The 15,214-nt window shown below is 48.4% G+C and overlaps 1 pseudogene; it reads right to left on the bottom strand.

Annotated features, from left to right (window-relative positions):
* Positions 1-444: 444 nt before the first annotated feature.
* LOC101352096 (60S ribosomal protein L9 pseudogene) lies at positions 445-1,210 on the bottom strand (annotated as a pseudogene).
* Positions 1,211-15,214: the final 14,004 nt, after the last annotated feature.

The following is a 15,214-nucleotide window of genomic DNA, read 5'->3' as shown; positions in this document are numbered from 1 at the left end:
CCTGCCACATTGTCACCTGCCATCCAAGGCTGTAGAGTTTGGAGAAATTTTGTTAGGAGAAATCCAGAATGGGGCTGTTATTGGCTACTTTTGTTAATGTCTTACAAGAGAGAACTGGACTGAGACCAGAGACACCAGACATCAAGCAGTAAGAGAAGGGAATTTGACATTGCTGAGAGAAGCACCCTCTGCTGGTGGCCTACAATCTGAATGGGCTGAAAGGCCCATAATTTAGAGCCTTGCAGGATTAAACACACACACATAAACACACAGTTTCTTCACCCCAGACTGAAGCAAGCAAATTCTTGCCTGCAAACGGCAGTCATAGCAGTGGATAAGATTGAGGCCCCATGCTTTTCTCCAGAAACTTCTCTTAAGAATTCCATATATCAGAGGGACACTCAGAAAAAAAAAGATGAAGGGGGTGTCTCCCCACCAATGCCATTGTTGTTGTTGTTTTTTGAATAGATGAATTTTATTGCATCTTAAAAATATCACCCATAAGTCTTAGGAATCATCTGGCCTTGTTTCTGCAGCTGGACAACTCTTATATCTTACTCATCAGCCTGTTGAACGGTTCCTTTTTCAGAGACATAGATACCGTGCAAAAATTTTTGGATAGCCTTGTTTTTAATTGTCATGACTTGCTGATTAAAGCAGTTGAATTTGATGCAAGTTCAATGTCGTTTCCTTCAAGAATTAACTCATCTTTCTAGGCTTGAGATACTAAACAAGCAACACCTGGCCTCATTGGAACCCTATGGATGTATTTCTCACCGAAGAAGTTTCGGATTTCAACAAGCGCCCCTCTCTTCTGAATAACGACGTTGATGGGGAAGTCAGCATACACAGACCCCATCTTGTAAGTGTAGCACCCTTGATGATGTTCCATACCTGACTACAGATAGTGCCAACTGTAGCCAGTTCCTTTCGATTTCCCCGCCATTTGTCAGTGCGAAGCCTCTTCCTCTTCTTTCCAAGGAGACTTAGTTCTACATTGATGTGACTGAAGTCCCTCTGAAAGGTTCCTCTGGGGCCCTTCACAATAACTGTGTGTCCCTTCAGAGTGATGTCGACATTTTCTGGAATGTTGACAGTCTGGTTGCTGAGAATCGTCTTCATTCTCGCAGTAGATGCAGACAACCAACGACATTGTTTTGAAATGCCACAATGCAGTAATTAACCATAAAACTCATAAACATAAAAGACTAGGGCAAGGACAAAGCACTAAGGCCAGAGGGTGAAAAATTAGAGTTTTCGTGTTTAAGGCTTAGTCTAGAGGAGGTCTTTAGCTATGTTTACTCACAAATGGAACTGACAAAAAAAAGGGGGGGGGACCAGAAGCCAACCAAGTTTTTATGTAAAATGTATTACCTAAAATAATCAAGGTTTGGTGGGTAAACAGCCTGGGAGTATTCAATCCCAAAAGCAGCTCCCAGGACCCCAAGCTTCCACCAACAAGAAGCTGTGTAACCCCAAGGATGGCATGCCCCCTAATACCCAACCCATGTGTGGTCATGGAGAATAATGGACAAGGAGGACCCCTGCAGAGGGTAGAACTGAGTCCACAGAGAATAACGGATGTGGCAGGCCCTCCCGAGAGCAGCCCAGGGTGCCAGATGGCTCACCAAGGAGTAGGGTGTCCCCGCTGAGTGGGACTTTAGCTTCATGCCCCATTCTTCTTTTTTCTGAGTGGAAGCTTTCATTGCTGCTCTCCTAGTTCTAACCAATCACTGACACTGAGTATGTTGGCAGCAGATAATTTGTCTTTTGGTTCAAAGGCTGCAGGGCCACAGGGAGCCCCCTGGACCTTATGGAAGCCTGCTCTGGATGTAGCAAACGAGACTTTGGGCTGTCTGCCTTGGGAGACAATGATGTCGTCTGTGTGCGAGAGGAAGGGCAAGGATGGGTGTTGGGGAGCAAAGGGGTGGACTGTGTCACAGTTACTGCTAGCTGCCTGTCTAGTATCTATCCTTCTTTTCTTGCCTTTGACAGAAACTTGATTTCGGAGGGGATAAATAAGTGTCCTTCTAGATGATGAGTGCCTGTGTGGTGCAAATGTTAACACGCTTGGCCGCTAACTGAAAAGTTGGTGGTTCAAGTCCACCCAGAGACACCTCAGAAGAAAGGCTGCTGATCTACTTCTGAAAAATCAGTCATTGAAAACCCTATCAGTATAGTTCTACTCTGACATACATGGGGTTGCCGTGAGTTGGAGTCGACTCAACAGCAACCGGTTTTCTAGGTGATGAAAAGGTTCTGGAAATAGACAGTGGTAATGGGTACACAACATTGTGAGTGTACTTAATGCCACTAAATTATACACTTAAAAATATTTAAAATGGTAAATTTTTATGTTATGTATATTTTACTATAATAAAAAAAATTGCCCTTGAAAATACTCATCTTCTCAGCTAGAGGTACCCATGGAAACGAGATCTGGCCACTGAAATGTAGGAGAAAGGCAAAGAATTTTTTCTAAATAAAGAGTCAAAGATTTGCTACAAGAAAGACCACCTGTGATGGTTAAGATTGTGTGTCAACTTGGCTGGGCCATGATTCTCAGTGTTTATATGTGATCACTCCTATGATTGAATATACTGTGAGTAGACAATCAGATGAAAGGGAGTTTCCTTGGAGGTGTGGCCTGCATCTGAATATAAGCAGATGTTCTGACTTTTTGCTCTCTCTGGATCCTGAGGCTGCCCCCTGTCATCTCACCGCCAGTTCTTGGGACTTGAGCTGTCAGCTTATCTGCTGAAATTGGGATTTGTCGATCCTCACAGCCTGTGAGCAGAGCCCTGCTCTCTGACCTGCCAGCCCCTGCAGCTACGTGAATCAGGAGAAACCATGTGGTCTCACCTGCCGATCTTGGAATTCGTCAGCCTTCACAGCCTGTGAGTGGGAACGCTGCTCTCCAACCTGCCAATCTTGGGCTCGCCAGTTTCTGCAGCTGCATAACTTGGTAGAGGCCTCTACCCTGATCCATGGACTTGGGATGTTCTAGCCTCTACAATCACATGAGCTGTTTCCTTGATATAAATCTCTCTATATATATACTTACACACTTTATTGATTTTGCTTCTCTAGAGAACCCAGCCTAAGACACCACCTTTGTCCCCTGGCCCCCCTCCCCTCTTCCTGCCTGGAAAGGAGACAAGAAGCTGGAGATGGAGCAGTCATCTTGTGATGATGGAGTGTGAGGTGGTATCATCAACTAGAGTGAGGGAGCCAGAAAGGTGGTGGGAGGCTGGGAGAGAGAGGAAAGGCATGAAATGGTGGAGGTAGGGGTAGAGCAGGCTTACAGGGAACCAGGGCCACCATTGTGTGGGCTTAGAAGGAAGGAGGACAAGGAAGAGTACAGCCCAGTGAAATAGACGGCCTCACCAAGCTCTTGTGAATACCATCCATTATCCCCAACAGCAACAACAATGTCACTGGTGATATTCCTGGTGCAGGGAGCCACACACTGTAACTCTCCCAACCTATTTAAGTGAACTGCGGTGTGGGGGGAGAATACTGAATATACCGTGGACTGCCAGAAGAATGAACAAATCTGTCTTGGAAGTACAGCCAGAATGCTCCTTAGAAGCAAGGATGGCGAGACTTCATCTCACATACTTTGGGCACGTCATCAGGAGGGATCAGTCCCTGGAGAAGGACATCATGCTTGGTAAGGTAAAGTGTCAGTGAAAAAGAGGCAGACCCGCAATGAGATGGATTGACACAGTGGCAGCAACAATGGGCTCAAGCATAACAATTGTGAAGATGGCGTAGGATCGGGCAGTGTTTCGTTCTATTGTGCGTGGGGTTGCTGTGAGTCGGAACTGGCTTGATGGCACCTAACAACAACATTTAAGTGGAGTCAAAAGATACAACTGAAAACTTAATCAGCGTTAAATTTTTATGGTGTTAGTGAATATTTCACTGTTGCTTTCGTGAGTCAGGCTGACTTTCCTGTAGAAGGAGGAGGTCATGAAGGTGAGTCACTTCCTGGACGATCCTTTTTGGAATTCAGGTGACACTGGAGGGGAAACTGGTCCCTGCTTTGGGGCATGTGCCTGGGCTTGCAGACTGGGACAGCTCATGGGCTGAGGAGATAAGAGCAGGAATCAGCAGCTCAGCCACCGATCCCTGGCAGGGCAGCAAAGGTAGAGAAAGCATCATTTTGTCCACACTTCTGCAGCTTCTTTGAGGCCATGCATGGACTGCCAAGTGTGCAGCAATGTCTACTTGCATCTCTCAAGAGCCTCGTGCAGCAGGGTAAGTAGAATTGTCACGACTACAGAGGCTGCCCCTACACCCAAGACAGTTAAGGGACTTTCCGAGGACTGCAGAGCAAGCTGGCCTTGAGCCAGAGCTCAGACCCAGTGCTGTGGCTCCTGGCTGGAAGCTCTGGGCCCCACAGGTGAAAGGAAGAGGAGTGGGGAGGGGGCTCACAGTACCTGGATGTCCACCACGGCCAGGGAGGCCACTGTGCTGGGTGTGTCCTCACTTTGCCCTCACAGCCACCCTATGAAGTGGGGACTACACCCCCATTTTACAGATGAAGTAACTGATGCTAACAGAAATAATTAATCAAAATCGTGGCAGTGCTGGGATTCAGTCCCAGGTCTACATGGCTCTAGAGCCCCTGCTCTGGCCCCAGCTCCAGCTGCTGGCACTTGCAAGTCTCGTTAGGTGAGCAAATGTACCTTCATTCACCATCTTCCACTACAGAGGGGCAGCATGGTGCAACGATTAATGAACTCTGGATCCAGACTGCTTCAGTTTGATACCAAATTCCAGTACTCACTAGCTGTGTGACCTTGGGCAGGTTTCTCAACCTGTCTGTGCTTCCATTTCTTGGTCTTTAAAACGGAGATAATGAAACCCTTAAAGTATGGCCCCTGGACATCCTTTTAACTCTGTACAGAAGTCATTCCTGAGGTTCATCCTTCAGCTAAAGATTAGACAGGTCTATAGGGCCAGCAATCACACACATGAGGGACGTGCTTCTTAGTTCAGTCATGTATACGAGACTAACGGGCACATCAGCCCAAAAGCAAAGACGAGAAGTCAGGAAGGAACAGGAAAACTGGAAGAATGGAAATAGGGAACCTGGGGTGGAGAAGGGAAGAGTGTTGACACATCGAGGGGTTGGCAACCAATGTCACAAAACAATTTCTGTATTAACTGTTTAATGAGAAACTAATTTGCTATGTAAACTTTGACCTAAATCACAATTAAAAAAAAAAAAGTTTAAAACATGGGGATAATGAGAGCAGCATCTACCACATAGGACGTGTAACTCACTCAGGAAAGTGTCCAGCAAATGATAAGCCCCATGTAAGTACAGTAAAACCTGCGAAAGCCAGAACCTGCGTAAGGTGGAAACCTGTCAGAGAAGGAAAACTCCAATATTTTCCACTAATAGAGACTGACAGAAAAGTGGTAAGGCTGCACCCTGTCAAAGGCACAAAACTATCCAGACCTAGAAAAATAAGGCAGTCTGGCTCTCACAGGTTTCAGTGTATTAGCTCCAACATTCATCTGTCCGTTTGTCCTGCTCTGGTGGTTTGTATGTTGCTATGATGCTGGAAGCTATGCCACCAGTGTTTCAAATACCAGGAGGGTCACCATGGTGGACAAGCTTCAGTGGAGCTTTCAGACTAAGACAGACTAGGAAGAAAGGCCTGGCAAACTACTTCCAAAAATTAACCAACGAAAACCCTGTGGATCACAACAGAAAACTGTCTGATATAGTGCTAGAAGAGGAGCCCCCTAGGTTGGAAGGTGCTCAAAATAGACAGCGGCTGCAACAATGACTCAAGTGCACCAACGATCATGAAGACAGTACAGGACTTGGCAACGTCTTATTCTATTGTACAGGGGATTGCCATGAATCAGAGCCAACCTGATGGCAACTACCAACAAGTATTAGCTATTGTTACTAATTTTATTTTTTTAATTATTTCTATTACCAATGATTTTGGAAGGGGTGGAGGAGCCTGTGAAACTCCATTGCTAAGGGAGGCAGTGCTGAGGGCAAGCGTCCTGAACTCTGCTAGCAGTAGAAGCCCTGCCCCTAGGAGCCCACTTTGGCCGGGGCGGGTGTGGGGCAGCGAGCCCGGCTCTGACACCCCGGGCCTGCCCTGCCAGGAAGTGGTTGGGGCTTTGTGTGACATTTGTTCCCAGCGAGCCCCCTTCTTCTCCCTGCCCACCTAAAGCATGCGCCCCAGGAGGGCAGAGACCAGGTCTGACACAGTCAGAGCCCCCAGCCCCACTTTGGGTCCCCAGACCAAGTCTTGCACAATAGGTGCTTCAACAGGCCAAAGTCACTCCCCAGATGAAGCCTTCCTATCTGCTCCAGCCTGGCCCCACAAAAGTAGAACCACTGTTTAGAACCTTCCAGAATCACTAAGGCCAGCACCATCCTTACTGAAGAGACATTCTGGTGAGCTTTGGTGCCCCACTCTATCTTTTAAAAAATTACAAGAAATTTATTTTGGCTTTTGCAAATTGGCACAGCGTTCATGAAAAGGAATTTGCCCGTATTTTTAAAAGGTCATAAAAATATCCATCCCCTTTTACCCAGCAATCCCATTTCTGAAAATGTAGCTCAAAGAAATAATTCAAAGAAAAAAAGTACTACACCCCCCCCCCCCTCACCTATCAACATGGTTAGGTTCCAAAGACCAGGTCATTAGGGGAAATTAGTGTTATTTGAAAATTAAAGATGACCACATCAGATCACAAAATGGAGGATGACTACATCATTATATAACCGCCAAATTACATCATTACGTAACTACCAAACCACTGAGAATCACAGACCAGCCAAGGTGACACAAAGCCAGCATTACTGCCATCAAAGCCAGCGTTACTGCCAGATGTACGTCGTTAATGTGCAAAATAGTCAGATAGTAGATTTTTTACTATTGTAAATGCTAAATGTCCAAATGTCAGATAATGAGATAGTCGATAATGAGGAGTAGATGTGGTTAAAGGTGCCCGCGGCAGCGTTTAACGAGAACACCTAACCTCATCCTGGAAATAACCTCATGTCCAACATGGAGGGATGGCTATATTAGTGAAGGGGTCAACTCAGTGGCACTGGGAACGGCTGCTAAGAGGCGCACAAAGTGCAGCTGCACTACCCTGTGCTGACAGGAAATGTGCTGCAGGTGGACAACGAGGAGGTGAAGTGTCAGGATGTGGGACTGTAGGTGACTTCTCCACCCCCTTCCTTCTCCTTTCCCTCTCTCTCTTCTTTTAACTGGGACCATCAGGTTTTCTGCCTGTCAAGAGGCCGGGAGGAAAGTCCCCAAAGCAGCACCTCCTGGCCATGGAGAGAGGGGAGATGCAATCAAACAGGTCCCAGCTTTCTGCCTTGTCCCCAAACCCTCACTCCTCCTCTCAGTCACTGCACATCCCACTCAACAACACAATGGCATAATCACCACCACTGTCCTTGTCATCAAAACCCAGAGCCAAGCTTAACACCCACCTCTGCCTGAAAGGCCATCAATGAACCAACATTCCCTAAGCTCCCACCTGAGATCCCAGCTCCACAGACACCCCCTTCCACTCCCGCTGAAGAGTGCCAAACAGCAATCATGCCCTGGATGCATCCTCACCAGTGATCTCCAGGTACTTGCTGCAGGTCTCCTTGTCGATTCTCAAAGAAAAAGTCACACGCCTGGTTGCCCAAGGCACACAGACCCCTTAAACAGGAAAATAAAATCCCAGGCCCCAAGGAGCAGGTGAGGAAGGTATGTGAGGGTGGGGCCCCCCAGGGTGGTCAACAGAGCCACCTGAGGGAGGGGCCAGCACAGCATCAGAGCCCAGAGCTCCTGGCAGGTGAGGGAAGGGCAGTGTTTCCTGGGCTGTCCTCTGGGCTAGACCAGGCGCCAGTCTTTGGCCTTGAAGAAGTTACTCGAACATCTGAACCAGTGTCTGCTCCCAGGTAAAGTGAGGAGAGACACCTCAGCTAAGGATGGATTCTCAAGCACAACACTGAAAAAGCACCAACCTTAAAAAAAAAAGAATGAATTAAACTTCTGAACTTTTGTTCTCAGAAGACATTATATAGAAGGTAAAGACAAGTCACAAACTGACAATACGGGAAACAATTACAACCTACAAAGGACTAGTATTCAACATATAGAAAGAACTCATTCAACCCAATATGAAAAGACAAACAATCCAATAGCAAAATGAGCAAAAGACCACAAGGAGTCATTTACAAAAGAGGAAGCTCAAATGACAAAGAAACAAAAAGATGCTTAACCTCAAATGCAAAAGAAAACCGAAATGAGAACGTGGAGCAGTGGAATATTCTGCCGGTGGCAGGCACTTTGGGAAACAGTTTGGCAACATCTAATGATGGCGCAGGCACCCTGGTAGTGCAGGGGTTAGAGCGATCAACTGCTAACTGAAAGGTCGGTGGTTCGAAACCACCAGCAGCTCTGCGGGAAAAAGATGTGGCAGTCTGTTTCCATAGAGATTTACAGCCTTGGAAATGCTATAGGGTTGCTGTGAGTCAGAATCGACTCAACAGCAGTGGGTTAATGATCGAAAATATGCACCTACACTATGACGGAGCAAACCACACATACCTGTCACGTCCCCGAGCAACCACACCGTGAACCAGAGCACCCACAAAGTGCACCTGCACCATGCCGCCGAGAACCGGCACCCAAGCACCTGCACCATGCACCTAAGCATGCACACCACATATCTGTGCACCCAAGCACCCGAGCACCCACACCAGGAGCACATTCCCACTGCACAAGTCCAGCACTACACCAGTGCAGGACTGGATCTCCCTGGACCACCCCCCACCCCCGACCAACCATGCCTCCTGAGGAGAAATGCTGTCCACATCCTCAAGTTCCAGGAAATTCCACCTCAGTCACGGTGAGGGTCATATAGTACCTAGAGGCTGCTGCAGTCCACACATTTGGGAAGGGACTAGGTCTTCGTTCACTGAAACTGCCACCCCAGGCCAGTGGCAGTGATGAGGTTTCCAGCCATGTACACCCAGATAAAATCAGTTACACCCAGTCTACTGATGGCAACCCCACGCGTGTCAGAGTAGAACTGTGCTCATAGGGTTTTCAGTGGCTGATTTTTCAGAAATAGATCAAGAGGCCTTTCCTCTGAGGTGCTTCTGGGTGGACTTGAACTTCCAACTTTTTGGTTAGCAGCTAAGCATGTTAACCATTTGCACCACCCAGGGACTCCCCAGGTACATCACCCCCCCCCCCACAACATGGGGCACTGCATAGAGGTGGCACCACTGAGCAAGAAGACCCTAACACCCATCCCCTTTCCCTCTCTCTGGAGGGGCCACTCCCCTCCACCCCCACCCAAAGCACCAACCTCATCTTGCCCCCTTAATGGTCCAGCCCCTCTACACAAAGGCCAGGGGCTCCGTGGGATGGCTCGGCCCTTTCAGACCCTGAGGCAGCTTCCCCTTCCTGGGCTGGGGGTGGAAACCTCCAGGGAGCACACAGCTGCAAGAGAAAAAAGAGGCACACTCCAAGCCTATAACAAGGAGCCAATGCCAGGTCATGCTTTTGTAATCGCCCACCTTTCTACACCCTCCCTCTGGAGGCCTCTGCAGATCCCTCCCCGAGTTCTTTGGCTGCCCCAAGGTGTGGGTGCAGGACATTCTCTCTGTCCACCCAGGGGCCTTGTGTGGGGGCCTGGGTGTGGAAGGGAGGTGCGGGGCTTTTCCCTGGTAAGGCCACTCCAATCACAAGGACAATTTTTCTCTCAGTGACTCATCCTGTTACACAAGGTACAGACAGCAAGTGTACAATACAGAGGTCCGTAATGGGCAGGGAGGGCAGGTGTCTGGGAACCAGACACGTGGAAGGCCTTCTTCCACCCCCTGACTATTGGGGATCCCTAGAGAAAGATCCCCTCTGGCCAGACACATCTGAGCTGGGTCAGCATGAAAAGCAGAAAGGTGAATGGGTGGATGAACAGGGGACAGATGAAAGATTTGTGAAGGGGGTTTGCATTAGTCAGAACTTTTTCCGTTGCTAGTGACAGAAACCCAATTCACATCAGCTTAGGCAAAAAGGGAATCTATTGGGTGATGTAACGAATGTTCAGAGGTGGGCTCGTTACAGATACGGCTGAATCCAGGGACCCAAACAACAATATCATTCTGTCACTCACATTCTATGCTTCTCTGATCTTGACTCACCTGACATTTGTGTGTTGACCTTTTATTTCTTCCTGCAGGTGGGTGATGCTGTCAAGGGCAAGGCCACTAGTAGCCCAGGCTTACATCATCCCAGCCTGGCAAGCCAAGTAGAAAGAGACATTTCTCGAATAGCCACATAGAAGCCTGATGGGCTTGGATCACATGCCCACCCCTGGCGACCAGGTGATGGGAGTGCTGTGGTAGGGCAAGCCTGGTCCCTGTGCCCACTGAAGTGGCCAGGAGTCAGGGGGACACCACGACCAACGGTGCCATCAGAATTATCAATACAGGAGTTGGAGGAGGATGGTTCTTGTGCAGACAAGAAGTCTGTCTGCTGCAGCGGTCCAGGTTCTTGGAATGGTATAGACAAAAGGCCAGAAGACAGAAATACCCAGCAAAAGCAACAATTCTTGCTGGGAGAAGCAGGGGATGAGATGGAAGATGCCCACACAGGGCCCTGGACACTCCACAGAGGGCTCATCTTCTAGTTCCAGTGCTCTCTCACTTTGCCTTTGCATCAAAATCCCCTGTGGAGTGAGTGAAAGTCCAGATCCCTGGGTCCCACCACTCGAGGTTCTCATTCAGTGGGCTCATGACGGTACCCAGGATGGGCTGACCCTTTAGCAGTTCTACAGACAAGCCTGGGGCACACACGGGTTGAGAAGCACAACTTTAGGCAATGGGGAGTCATGCAAGGCGTTGGAGCAGGATAGTAGCAGGATGCAAGTGGAAGGTTATGCAGTGGTGTGCAGAAGGCTTTAGAGCCATCCTGTCCGTGTGGCTAAGAGAAGCGGGAGGAAGAGAGAGGAGCCAATGATGAAGGGGAAAAGGGTCCAGGGAAGGTTGAGCTCAAGTCCATTTCCAGCCAGCTAGCAGCCCCCTCCCAAAGAGCGCCCTCAGCAGCATTCTCGGGGATGTCCTCTCCTTCCAGCTTGCTCTCCCAGCATCACCCTGACCTAGGGGCCTTGCACAGAGCCATCTGCAGACACAAAAAGAGCCGTTTCTTCTGCTGGAGGAAACCAGCCGGCATCCCTGGGGCCTGGCCAGGGACAGAATCCAAGCTTCAGAGCGACCAGCAGGGACAAAGGCATCTGCGATGTCTCACCAACCCCAGCCAGGAGAGAAATGAGAAACCCTCGTGGGGAACCGCGTGGCTCCCCTCCCGACCCTCTCACCGCAGATGATGGCTTATCATTCAAGAAGACAAACTGGGCATCGAACAGCCAGAGCCAAGGCCCTCTCCAGGCCGGGTGTCTGGTTTAAGCCATTTCTGGTGCCCTTGGGAGCAGCAAGGCCCCTCTCTTGTCCGGAGACACAGCAGCATCTGTGGGAGGAGGGCAGGCATGTGTCCAGCCTCCGGCGCCAAGTCTTGCGGGCGGGATAAAGAGATCCATTTCTCACGGTGGCCTCTCTCTGCTCTCTTAACGCTTTCCAAGGCTCAGAACTAGCTCTACCCGGAATCATATGGAGGTATGGGAACTCTCCAGCCCCAGAGATGGGCCCCTCCTCCTACCTCCAATGTGAGTCCAGAGCCTGACCAGGGCTAGGTGGTAGCTGGATTCAGCCAGAGAACAGTAAAAGGGGGTTCAGGGAACAGAGTAGGGGGTGAAAGAAGATCCCTTGGTGGTAGAAGGGCAGAAGTGTTTTTATAAGTTAGTTCTTAGCTCCTGTTGCCAATGAAATGATCACCTGGAAGACTATCTTCAGAAGGTCGACGTCTGTGCACACAGCACTGACCCGTGGCCTCAGATGTGCCCCTGAGCCCTCCAGAAGGCCCCTGCACAGTGCACTGCCAAGGACTCTTTATGATTTATCTGCAGAGAGTAGCATGTTTCCCTTTTGCCCTGTCTTAGGCTGGATTTTCTAGGGAAGCAAAACCTGTAAAGCGTATAAACATGTATCGATAGAGGTTTTTATTAAGGAAATGACTCATGCAGTTGTAGAGCCTGGAACATTCCATGTCCGTGGGTCAGGCTGAAGGCTTCTCCTGATTCATGCAGCCACAAGGGCTGGTGAACCCAAGATTGGCATGTCAGACAGCAAGGCTCTTGCTCACAGGCTGTGAAGACAAACGAATCCCAAAATTGGCAGGCAAGACGGCAGGTAAGCTGCTAGCTCAAGTCCCAAGAACTGGAGGTCAAACAGGAGCCAGCTGCAGGACCCAGTGCAAGCAAAAGCCCACAAGCCTTGCCAGAAAGTCCATCTATATTGGATGCAGGTCACACCCCCAAGGAAACTCCCTTTCAACTGATTGGCTACTCACAGCAGATCCCATCATGGAGGTGATCACATTATATCAAATCTCATCATGGAGGTGACTGCAGCCCCAGAGACTGCCAAACTACATAATTGCCAAACCACTGAGAATCATGGCCCAGCCAAGGTGACACACAACCTTAATGATCACAGTCCACCCCTTGTAAACTTGGCACCTGTACACATCTCCTTAAACCATACATAATCTCTGAATAAAGACAATTATAAAGTCATACTTGCACTAACAAGATACAACAAACACACATACAACCTAAAACACACATTTATTTTATAAATGAAGAAAGCAAAAATATTTGATGCACACAAACAAGGCAGAAATACTCATAACAATTACAGTCCTCATTTCTGCAACTGGTCACGTGGTCATAACTGGTATTTAGAACTACCTTTTTCCATCACCCATTCCATATTCCTTTTACCCTAAGTAAGCACCTCAGCTGGTCATGGCTCTTTGCCTGGTGGGATAACCCAAATCTTCATTCCTGAAGGGTCTGGGCCATTAGTAGTCATGTTGGAACTGAGTTGCTGTAGTTTTCTATTGACTTTAATCACAGGGAATGGTAGTACTAAGAGACACCCTAAGGGATCTCCTGCATTCCACACATACTCTTCTTTACCTCTGTTATTTAATATCAATCTGATTTCCTCTTCATAATCAGGATCAATCACACCAGCCAGTATGGTAACTCCTTTCTTTGCCTGTTGATCCAGAGGCATAAGGAGCCCAAAGTGGCCAGGTGGCATTCTTAACTTCCAGTTAAATGGAATCACTGATGGTGTCTCCAGGTGGGAGCATTCCTCCCTTTGGGACTAAGACCTCTAGACCTGCAGAGCATAAGGTTGCAGGAACAGGAAGCAAAAATTTTGTGAGTGGGTTGCTAGGGGTAATAGTGAGTGATGCCACTCCCATTTCCACCCCTTGATTCCTAGACCCATGAATCCTGGCTATGGGAGAAACAGCACCATATATTGGACACTGGTTGAGAGCATATACAGCCTTCTGGAGAACACTGCCTCAACTTGGCAAGGTGTTACTACCTAGCTAGTGCCATAATTGTGTCTTTAGAAGGCCATTCCATTGTTCTGTCAAGCCAGCTCTTCAGGATGTTGGGGAAACATGGTAAGGCCAGTAAATTTCAACAGCATGGGCCCACTGCCACATTTCATTTGCTGTGAAGTGAATCCCTTGATCCAAGGTAATGCTGGTGGGGTATCGTGACAGTGAAGAAGGTATTCTGTAAGTCCACGGATGGTAGATTTGGCAGAAGTATTGTGTGCAGGGAAGGCGAATCTGTATCCAGAGTAAGAATCTATTTCAGTAAGACAAGACACTGCCCTTTCTAAGATGGAAGCAGTCAAGTGTAATCAACCTGCCATCAGATTGCTGACTGATCACCTCGAAGGATGGTGTCATAACGGGGACTCAGTGTTGGTCTCTGCTGTTGGCAGATCGGGCACACAGCAGTGGCTGTCGCCAAGTCAGCCTTGGTGAGTGGAAGTCCATGTTACTGAGCCCATGCATAACCTCCATCCCTGCCATGATGGCCACTTTTTTCATGAGCCCATTGGGCAATGATGGGAGTGGCTGGGGAAAGAGGATGACTGGCTTCCACAGAACACGTCACCCTATGCACTTGATTGTTAAAATCCTCCTCTGTCCAAGTTACCCATTGGTGAGCATTCACATATGACAACTATCTTCACTTCTTCGGCCCATTCAGAGAGGTCTATCCCCATACCTCTGCCCCATACCTCTTTTTCCAATTTTCCAATCATGTTCCTTCCAAGTTCCTGACCATCCAGCCAAACCACTGGCCACAGCCCATGAATCAGTATACAATCACACATCTGGCCATTTCTCCTATCAAGCAAAGTGAAAAACCAGGTGCACTGCTCGAAGTTCTGCCCATTGGGAGAATTTCCCTTCACCACTGTCCTTCAGGAGGTACCAGAAAGGGGCTGTAGTGCTGCCGCTGTCCACTTTTGAGTGGTGCTTGCATATCAGGCATCTGTAAACCAGGCATGAATTTTATCTCCCTCAGTCAACTGATCATAAGGAACTCCCCATGAGGCCATAGACGGAAGGTAATGTGACAGGAGTGGAGACCATGGGCATTTGGGCCTCTTCCTCATACAACTTACTTGTGCCCTCAGGTCCTGCTCAGGCCTGATCTTGTACATACCACTTCCATTTAATGATGGAGTGCTGCTGTGTATGTACAACTTTATGGCTCTGTGTGTCAGATAACACCCAGTTCATCATTGGCAACTCAGACTGCATGGCAACTTGGTGGCCCAGGGTTAAGAGTTCAGTCTCTACTAAGACCCAGTAACAAGCCAAAAGTTCTTTCTCAAAAGGAGAGTAGTTATCTGCAGAGGATGGCAGGGCTTTGCTCCAAAATCCCAAGGGTCTGTGCTGTGATTCACCAATAGGGGCCTGTCAAAGACTCCAAACTGCATCTCTACCTGCCACTGACACTTCAAGCACCATCGGATCAGCCAGATTATATGGACAAAGTGGCAGAGCTGCTTGCATGACAGACTGAACCTGTTGCAGGGCCTTCTCTCGGTCTAGGTCCCACTCAAAACTAGCAACTTTTTGAGTCACTTGATAAACAGGCCAGAATAGCATATCCAAATGAGGGATATGTTGCCACCAAAATCCAAAGAGGCCCACTAGGCATTGTGCGTCCTTTTTAGTTGTGGGAGGGGCAGATGCAATAATTTATCCTTTAC

This window comes from Trichechus manatus, unplaced genomic scaffold, assembly GCF_000243295.1.
Source record: "Trichechus manatus latirostris isolate Lorelei unplaced genomic scaffold, TriManLat1.0 scaffold00019, whole genome shotgun sequence".
NCBI classification, from domain to species: domain Eukaryota; kingdom Metazoa; phylum Chordata; class Mammalia; order Sirenia; family Trichechidae; genus Trichechus; species Trichechus manatus.
Note: the sequence above shows the minus strand (reverse complement) of the source record. Positions and strands in the feature narration are given on the sequence as shown.